Here is an 11,177-nt window from a genome sequence, read left to right on the forward strand (position 1 = left end):
GTGCAAGACAGCTGCAAATAGCTATTTGCAACATTTTTTCACATCTGGGGAGGCCATGCGGCCCGCATCAGCATTCACAAAAACTCAGGCGGGCCGCCTGAGGTTGTCTGATCAGCAAAACTTTTCAGAAATGACAGTTTCAGCCCCTGCATGCTTTTAAGCCCATTTTTGACACGTTTAAGGCCCGTTAACCTCATTTCAAGCCTCTAAAATGAAGTTAAAGTATAGGGAACTCAAAACATGCTCAAAAATATCTCGGATGTCGGTTCGTTTGGTCGTACGATCGCGATGTTCGCTTAATTACGACGGAATGCGCATAAGCGCGAAAAACGATCCAAATTGCGCGACGAATGGATTTTTCTCATGCCAAACATTAAAACATAATATTTTAATGCTTACATAAATTTTTGGATGTCCGGAAGTATTCAGAACGTAAGTTATGCGCGAAAGTGCAAACTTATGCACTTTTTGACGCTTTTAGTCCCTGAATGAGCATAAAGTTTATTTTAGCACACCAAACCCCTCAAAGCCTATTTCTAAGCTATGTAAAGGATATTTAAGGTGTGTTTAACTTATGATCATGTTCCGGAATGTTCGTTACAGTTCAGATTGGCATACTTTCGCAGTTTGTCAATTTTAGTCCCTGTAAGCGAATAAACTAGATTTTGCCATACCAAAGCCTTCGAAACTTATTTCTAAGTTATGTAAAGGTTATTTAAGGTATGTTAAGCATAAATTGATGTTCCGGAGTATTTTTCGCATTTAACTGATTACGCTTACGCACCAGTTTGCGTATAATTCTCCAAAAAGCGATATAGAGTTTGAAATCGAATAAATGCCAAAACATGAAAAACATTAAACATAAAGAAACAAACATAGGGATCAAATAACTTTATTTCATTGATAACTGAACTGTTTACAATGATTACAGGCACAGATGTCACAGGTGACCATTATTGTGTAAATCCGTTAACTCTCCCGTTTATACGCGGTATATCTACGGTTTGCGTGTCGTATTATATATATATATATATATATGTATATATATATATATATATATATATATATATATATATATATATATATATATATATATATATATATATCCGTAAACGTTTATATAATTTAACACTGAGACATGCGTAATCATGTTAACTTATTTATTTTGTCATTTTTAAAGCAAATATACATAAAATAGCTTATATGTATCAAATTTCATGCTCGACAAACAAGTTTCACGTTTAACGCAAATTTTACCATTTCTACCTCACAAATCGTACAAGCATACATGCGTAAGCTAGATTTCTAATATCATGCTAAAACTTAACATATTTTCACATTCTCATGTTTAAATCACATAACACATTTTAACACATAAGGTTCACCAAAAATTTTACCTATACTAGTGTATATTGAAAAATGCGTATTTTAGCGATTCGGTAACGGTTTCGGGCGTCGGAGGTCACGTATGACCAACCAAACACCAAGTAATCTTAAAATTAGTTAAAATAATTGTTTTTAAACTAAAAACGATCTAAATCAGTTTTACAAAAATCACTCGAAAAGCCGATTTTTGACCGTTTAACGCATAGTTTTGCGTTAAACGTTACTATAATCACCCCAACTCGAAACGACTTGATATTTTAACACATTACATGTTATTTACTGAATAAAATGATGGTTATAATCAGATTAGTGCAGTTTTTGTGTAAGTCACAGAAATCATGCGATTTCACGTATTTTACAATACATAAAGCACCAAGTACCACATGCAAAGCTAGCAAACCATATGAAAAAGTTTTATATCATTTTTACACTTAAAATATTCATATTTTCGTGTTTAGAATCTGATCAAAATCATTTTTATCAAATCAGATTCTAAATCATCACTTTATGTTCATCTTTCATCATGCATGTTCAAATAAATGCTTCTAATGCATTCTAATAGTATCATTATCATTTTATATGATCTAAGTTATATACCCAACATACATTTAAGTCATGTTCAAGTAGTCAAGAACATCATCATCTATACATGGTTAATCCTCATCATTTACCATAAATACAAGAAGCATGTTCTCAGATATTTATGAACTAGCAACGAAACTTCAATTGCTTGCATACATATACATACATATACGACATATATACACATTCATATGAACTTCCAAAGTTCACTTTTATCATATCACTTTCAAATCTTGAATCACCTTCTAAAACATTCTTTTATGACATATATTGATTTTTACATATATCCTACTTTTCAAGTAACATGTTTATCATGAATCTTTTAATCAACATCAATAACACAATCATTTTCATTTTGATTGAAATCTCATCCTTTATCGTTTTCAAGTTGTTAAATTCCAAGTTCAAGAGAAACTTTAATCATCTCTATCATCACTAAAAATCAAGAATGTATTTTTAAAATAAATTTATACCTTTCAAGTTTCTTAGTGGGGTTTGACTAGATTTTGGTGTTTAAAAGCTTGTTTCACCAAGAAACCTCCTTTAGATCCTTAAAACACCTTGAAACCTTCTTGGAATGAATTTTGATCTTCATGAACATGTTAAAAATTTTCGAAAATGATAAGTTAGAGGGGGTATTCGGCTGAATTTTAAGAGAGAGCGAGAGAGAGAGTGTGTGTTTGATTGTGTTCTAGACAAAATTTCTTGAATATTACAATATATGGGGGATAATGTGCAAGAGTGCCATAATTGCACCTCATTTTCACCTACTAAATGGAAGAGAGAGGAGAGCGAAGGGCCTTGCATGGCTGCCAACTCTTCTCCACCTCACATATATATACGAACACACACATACAAGATGGATACTCACGTATACATATATTATATACAGTTAAAAACGGGTATTTTACTATATACCGGGTATTTTATCTAACGTTTTAACCCGTTTTAGCGCGTTTTAAATTATTTTTAACACTCTATAAAAATAAACTCACCAAAATATTATTGAACAATATTTGTTTCCTGGACTGGCTAGGTTGCCGTTGTGCTGCGCGGTATGCGCTTAAAATCACAAAAATAGGGATTTATGCGTCTTTATTTATTCTTATCATTCTATATTAATAAACTCATCAAATTATTACTAAAATGATTTTCAGTTGCCTTGACAGGCTGTGTTGACAGTATTTTGTCGGTATACGCGCTGCATCGCGCGGTACGCGCTTAAACTCGAAAAATAGAGTTTCTTAGCGTTTTTATTTACTTTTCCTCACGAATAGGATTAAAATTATTATTCTAATCATAACAGACTATTTTTTAGGATTTTAACACTGATCGGGTGGTCACCGACGTTCGTTTCGCATTTTAACCGTTACGCGATAAGCGTTTATCTTATCGTTGCCAACATATTTTTTACCAAGGTTTAAATTTACCAACTCATTAAATTTCACATAAAACATCATAATTAGTCAAATACAGCCCTGTTATCTATTCACAACACGTGTTACAATTGTACGGTACAGCCTGAAAAGCCGGGTGTCACAGTAACCATCGTGATTACAATCACGTTGCAAAGTTCAAACGAACTTTGCGTTGACCATTGACTGGTCCAAGCAAAAAAGTCAAACACTATTTGACTTTCATACTAGAAAAGCGGTAAAAGCATGAAATAAGCTTACAAAGGGTCCAAACTAGGGAGAACTTGATCTTAAAATTCTCAGGTATGAAGTTAATAACTTCAACTTAGAGAAAATCAGATCAAGGGTGAGTGAAATGGTTAGAGAGCTTGGCTAATTATACTAGTTTATGAAGAACAAGATCAAGACATTTGTTTGTTTGGCCACAAAGCAAAGAATCACAGCCCTACATGTGTTTAGTGACAGGTAATTGCCTTGGAGAGGTGTTAACTTGGTTAACACACAAAGAAATTGGCAAAACCAGCCCCTGTAGTGTCAACAGTTTTCTAAAACTGAGTTTCTGTCACTGGGCATGCGCTCGTGCCCCGCGTAGAAGTAAGGTCTGGGCTTACGCGGCACACGACCACCTTACTGTTCAGCAAAAGTTTTCATTTTGACAGCTTAGGTCCTTGCACATGTTTGAGCTCATTTCTGGAAATTTTAACACCCGTTAAGCCATTTTCAAGGGCCTACAAGGTGGTCAAAGTATAGAGGACACAAAATATGCTCAGAAAAGTCTCGGATGTCGGTTCGTTTGATCATACAGTCGCGTTATTTGTCAAATTTTGACGAAGTTCGAACGGATGCGAAAACGATCCAAATCAAGCGACGAATAGTATTTTTGCATCCCAATCACTAAAATAAAAATATTTTAATGTGTACAAAAAATTTGGATGTCCAGATGTGGTCAGAACGTAAGATATGCGCGCAAATGCAAACTTACGCCGTTTTTGACACTTTTAGTCCCTGTATTATTAAACAAGCATATTTTCGCACACCGAACCATCAAAGCTTATTTCTAAGATATGTTTAGGTTATGTATGGTATGTTTAGCTTATGATCAAGTTATGGACTGTACGTTGCCTTACGAAACGACTGACTTTTGCATGTTGACGCAAATAGTCCCTGTGAGCGAATAAACTTGTTTTTTCCATACCAAACCCTTTATAACTTATTTCTAAGTTATGTAAAGGTTATTTAAGGTATGTTAAGCTTATGTTGTTGTTTCGGAGTGTTTGTCGCGTTAAACTGATTACGTTTATGCTTCAGTTTGCGTATAACTTCCCAGAAAGCGATATAGAGTTTAAAATCGATCAAAAATAAAAAATTGCAAAATGTCAAACATAAATAACAAACATTGGGATCAAAACACACTGTTTTATTAATATTGTGTAGGATCGTGTATCTGACCTGAACGAGTCGTTCAGAGGAGTTTTGATCTGTTTCAGGTGCGGAAAACAAGAAACAGACTCAGAAACAGCTTGTTCTTCACTTTAAACAACGATTTGATTGATTTAACACTGATTACAATCAAACTTCACACCGGCAGCACCTCGGTATGGAATTCAGAAAACTCATTCATATGATTTCGCTTGTAACCTATATATAGTGCCATGATTCCGCTTGAAACATACATGAGCCAGTTCGAGCGGAATAACAAGGTTGTGATTCCGCTTGAAAGTGATCACGGTCATTTCAAGCGGAATAGCATGTTCAAGCGAAATCAGCTTTAATACAACCTTAAACATCTTATTTTCTCGATCTACGTGCCCTGATCTATACAATCTAATGTAAGACTTGATACAAGACGAAGTCGACAGATGCATGCACTAACAGACTCCCCCTCAGATGTTGACGAGTCTTGCGGTGTCGAGTCTTTGCAACTTCAGTCTTTATCAGTCTCTGGGCTTCACTCTTACTATCATCATCAACAGACTCCCCTTAACAATGTGATGGCATTCCTTAAGTTCATAAGCATCATCTGCTTCATGATCCTAATCTGGCTTTCACACACTGTCCACAGAATCAAAACCTGGTTCATGCTCTATCCACACAATCCTCAGGTATCGGAACCTGACTCTTTAAACTCAAGCTTCTCAGGTTCGATCAACCAGGCTTTACAAAAGTTGTTCCAACATCGTGCCCTGGCTCTCATCCAGCTCAGGATTGTCACCTGGCTCAGACTCACACCTGCACAATCTCTTCCTCAAAGTAAATCTCACACATTTACACTTTACAAATATAGATGTATGCACTAAATCAGGCCCTCCCTCAAAATTAACTTTATAAACTTGATGAACCACTTGTAAAAATGATTAAAATACATTTATTTTCAAACACAGACTCCCCCTCAAATTATGCTCATCATGTTTAGCACTTGAAATTTTGAAAATCAGCTTTTCAACATCAGTTGTTAAAAATCTTTTTAGATTTTTCAAAAGTTTATGCTAAAACACACTAAAAATCTTTTTGGATTTTTGAATTTAAGAGACATGAAATGCAGTAAAGAAATATTTACAAACAATATTTTTGTGAGTTTGTGTAAGAGGATCATATCAGTTTTTGAGACAAATCGCCAACACCGTTAAGCTTAATTTCATTTTAAGATCTAAACAATTCACCTAGATTGTCAGTATACTTGTCGACTTGAATTTTCACAAAAAGTTCAACTGATCCGAGATACGAATTTAATGTCTTAAGTACTTAAACTTATTCGCGTGTCCCACTACTTGAATATACTCTCGTATCCAGATCCCAATATTCAGTCTTAGAGGTGAGTATACCACATATGATATCTGTAAAGGGTTAGATGCCGAAACCGTGAGAGCTAAGGTCAGAACTTCCGTTCAGCAGAGAGATGAAGGTTCGACTTTTGGTGTGTCCCCTTTAGAGGATCTTTTCTTCAACAGCAATGACTATCAATTTTATTGTTTCATCATTTTTGCTGAGGGCGATGCTGTATTACAAGCATTTCTAGAAAGTATTATTCGGGGACTAGGTCAGAATTTCCATTCAGCAGAAGTCCCGGGATAATACCCCAGATATCACTGAGCATAAAGACCTAGTATCTCAGAAAGAGGGACCTTTCAAACAAGATTTCGGGGGTTACCCATATATCCAAGAAATTTGTTCCCCACAATATAAGCAAGTTTGAAATTTAAGTTTATATCTCGTCACAATCTACTAAATGTGCAAAAACCTACTAGCATATCCACAGTGAGATTGTTTATCACATTTTACCTTTACATTTCTTTAGCATGTTGTGACAGTCCACTGATGTACTATCATTTCCTCTTTTGTACAACAAAACTCACTTTTAGATTTTATCATGTTTTTGGCTTTTTCAAATTTTCTAATGTTTTTGGATTTTCTGAAATTTTCTACACCCCCTAAAATGCAAACACATTTAAAGAAAATTGAAAACAAACTATACAGAAACTTGACAACCGACATCAAATCGCTTCAATTCGCCATTCACTTGGCATAAACAATCAGAACTCCCCCTTTCAACAAACCATTTTCTCATTAAGATTTCAAAACACTTAAGTTTGTTTTAATCAAAATGATTTTTCCGGAAAATGAGTTTAGTTGATTCTATCACTTGTAGGGACTGGTTCATCATATTGTCTTTCAAACACTTGTATGAGGATTACATCAAGTTCAAATTAATGACCTTGACGAATCACTTGTAAGATTCAACCTCTTATCACTTGTAAGTATATCCAAAACATTTAACCACATGTAGGAATTAAACATCTACACAAACCATTTTACCAATCAAGATGCCGATTCCTGCTTCGCAATTACCAACCTGGAAGCTCCGGCAAAGTCCTTCACCTGTAAAAATTTAACCACATTAAAATTCATTCACACAATCTATTTAAACATGAATGATGCCGATTCCTGATCCACGATTACAAACTTGGGATCTCCGGCAAGTCCTGATTTTTTAAGGGAAAAGAATTTCCACCCAAGTCTTACCAACCTTGGGTGTTTTCAACTATTGTTTAGTTGGGTTATATGTAGCTTTGTTTGTTGCATAAAAATCTTTAACCCCTTTTACTTTCCTATCAATCATTTTCCAAAAAAAATTCTTAACATTCCCATTGAATACTTTCTCAATATCAAATTCCTTCTGATTAGAAAAGAATTGATTTGAGATTTCAACTTTACCAACTTTTTGCTTAATATTTTCAAACTTCATATATGGAAATTTAACATCATCTACTGAAGACACGTATTTTTCTTCTTTTACTTCAACCTGTGGCTCCTCTGATTTTGTGGAATCAGGTTCATCGCCGACTTTCTCATCAACCTTCTTAACAACCCACACTTGGTTGTCTTTGGCTTTCTTTTTGTAAAAATTTTTCTTTGAACTCTCACCAACTTCATAAGTCGAATTTTCAAAAACTTTGAACTCTTCAGTTAGTGGTTCAACATCGACAACTTTTTCTTTAAGTTTTTCAGATACTTCCTGTTTTGGTTTTGTTGATTGAGAACAAATTGATGCAATGTGACCAACTTCATTGCATTTGAAACAAGTTCGAGTATCTTTCTTGTGAAAAACTCTAGTTCCTTTTCTCTTCTGTTTAGCAAGAAACTCCTGGTTTGATTGTCTCCAGAACGGTTTCTTCTGTTCTTCTTCTGTACTTCCTCCAGAAAGAAATTTTGTGCTTGTTTTAGAAATTTAATCATTTTTAGAATTTTTAGGTGGAATAAAACCTAATCCTTTCTTTTTGTAGCTACCATTATGGTTTGGTTTCTTTTGAAAACTAGAACCAAAATTGTAACCCTTTTTCTTATTTAAACGCTGTTGAACTATTGAAGTGTACTTTTTAGGTTTTCCAGTAGGATTTAAATCTTTTATTTCAGAAATATTAATTTCTGTCATTTTGAAAACCTTTTTGATCATTTCAAATCTAACACTTCTTATTGGAAATTCTTTGTCAGGATATAATTTGTCAGAATCATTTAAAGTGTATGCCACTTCAAACGTTTCATCATCCAAATTTGATTTTGATAACAAAAACTCTTTACTGTAAGTCCATTTAACCATCGGTTTTGAACTGTTGACTGACGAACTTGACCCTCCAGACTTGAATTTTGACTCAGACTCCTCATCAGTATCCAACACCTGATCGACCACCTTTTTGATTAACTCAGACTCATGATCTGTGTTAGACGATGTGAAAGTGACGTCAATGTTTTCTGGTAATTCATCAGTTGTATCAGTTTTTAGCTTTATATTTGTTGGTGCATTACGTCTATTGACTTCATCTTGTATCAAGTTATAGGATAGGATAGGTTAGAATAACCAGTGCACGAGGTTCGAGAAACGAGAAGTGGTTAAATAGCATGTTGGACCGCTTATATGGACATTGTCCATAAAAGCGATCCACACAACATACCTGGATCGCTTTTATGGCAGTCCATATTAGCGGTTCCAGAACACTATATATAGGTGCTTGGTTATTTCATTTGGAGAGGTTCGGAACTTGTAACGAAGTGCTGACGATTTGCTTCCAGGTTGTAAACATTGCTAAAATCAATAAAGTGAAGCATTATATTTAGTTTGAGCATCTAATTCACTGATTCCGCCTTTGAATTGGAAAACGACTCTTCTGATCGACTCATTCAGGGTCAACGACGATCCTACAAGTGGTATCAGAGCTTAGGAAGAAGAGTTCAGCTCAAACTTGATTCGTTTTCTGTCTTCTACACCTTCTTTTTCGATTTAGACAAGTTTCCACGGTTAAATTCGGACGAATTTTTCTCAGGACGTGTATTATTGGACAATAATAAACCCTAGAAAGTTTCAGACTAAAATTCAAACTAAAAACAGGTCAAAACATGTTCGAAATGTGGATCGCTCCAAATGACGTCATGATGAACCGCTTTTAGGTCAAAGTTTGGACCGTTTATTCGTACACATTTGGTCCTGGTTCGCTCCAAAGACAACTCGGACCGCTCGAAAGTTTATCCTGGTCCGCTCATTAGTACAATTTTGGACCGCTCATTTGTCCGTTTTTGAATCTGAACCGCTCATACGACATATCCTGGACTGCTTTTCTGAACATTTTGAACCGCCTTTTCAAACGTTTTGATTGCTAGGATCGCTCGAACGGACGTATCTTGAACCGCTCGAACGATCATATTGTGAATCGCTCGAAAGATCACACCTTGGATCGCTTATTTGACATATACTGAACCGCTCGAACGGACACATTCTGGTCCGCTCGAACAAACAAGTTGCAACTCGCTTTTCTGGACATTGTCAGGATCGCTTTTCTGGAAATACTCTGGACCGCTTTTGTGGTTCTGATAATTTTCAAAATCAAAAATTTTGCTAAGTATTGTCTAATCTTCCAGGTACGATCAAAATGGTAGCAGAAGTACAGCTGACACGAGAAGAAAGACACGCTAGAATGAGACTGGATGACGTGTACGATGCTTACAGAGAAGCCACATGGGCTGGAAGGTGGAGCAAAGATAAACAATGCTATGTTGATCCTGAAGGAAACCCAACTGTTGATCCAAAGACAGTTGATCTTGAAGCATTGGTTGCTGCTATTCCGACTGTGGATGTCTGGTGTAAAGGTCTTAGAGAGAATCCAAGATACAAGCAGCAAGTTGAAGAAGGAATTAGAAAAGTCATTTTTGCGAGTCTGGAGAAGAAAAAGAAGAAGACTGTCGAGGAAATTGTGATTGAAAGCAAGGAAATGGTGAATGAGGTGAAGAAGGTTGAAGGGAAAGCTGAGGAAGTTGTTGAAGAGAAAACGCAAGTGACTATGGAAGATCAGATTCAGAAGATTGAGGAAGCCAAAGTGCCAGTCATTGAAGTAATAATTCAAACTGATACTTCTGATAAAATTGATAATGAAGCTGAACAGCAATGCAAGAAATGCATGGAAACGTGCAGTTCTTGTATTGAGAAAGATGCAAAACTCAACAACAGAGATATTGAATTCATTAAAATAGAAAAAATTTTTAAAGAAAAATGTCATGAGATGTTTGAAAATGAAAAGTTTTTGAAACAAGAAAATGACAAATTGAAATTAAAATGTGATGATCTTGAAACAGAAAACAAGAAATTAAAAGAAAAGTGTTCAGCTGTTTGCAACGAATGTGTTCCGAAAGACATCAAAATTCAAGAGTTGCAAAAAGAATATGATGTAATGAAACTGTCATAGGAAACTGTAAAAGAAGCGTATGAAACTTTAAAAAGTAAAGTCAAAAGTCTAGATGATAGATTGTGTGCTTGTCAAAGAAACACTAAATTTCTTGAAGCTAGATATGAAGATAAACAAAGAGTGGTAAACCAATATATTGATGATGTTGCAAAGCTTAAGCAAGAATTGGCAGAAAAAGAAAAGTTGGTCAATAAACTGCAAAGTTATCATTCATCTTCATATATTCTGGAACGTATTTTCAACATCACACCTGATGAGAAAGAGTCTGAAAAGAACAAAAAGGGAATAGGGTCTGAATACCATCAAGTTCCACCACCATTGGAGAATAATTATACATTTTATGATGGCGAACAAGTGGAAAAAGTAATCAACATGGTTGATCAGTTACCCGACAACATCGATGTGATTTATACCAAACCTGATGATCTACATGATTCAGGGGTGGTTAGTAAAGTTGTTGAAATTGTTTTCAAAGAAGAGTCAGTTGCTGCTGGAAAAACTGAATTACAAGTTGAAAATGACGGAAATCTTCATGATGGTTATCTAAAGAACATGAAATCTGAAG

This window comes from Helianthus annuus, chromosome 12 (genome assembly GCF_002127325.2).
Source record: "Helianthus annuus cultivar XRQ/B chromosome 12, HanXRQr2.0-SUNRISE, whole genome shotgun sequence".
Lineage (NCBI taxonomy): Eukaryota > Viridiplantae > Streptophyta > Magnoliopsida > Asterales > Asteraceae > Helianthus > Helianthus annuus.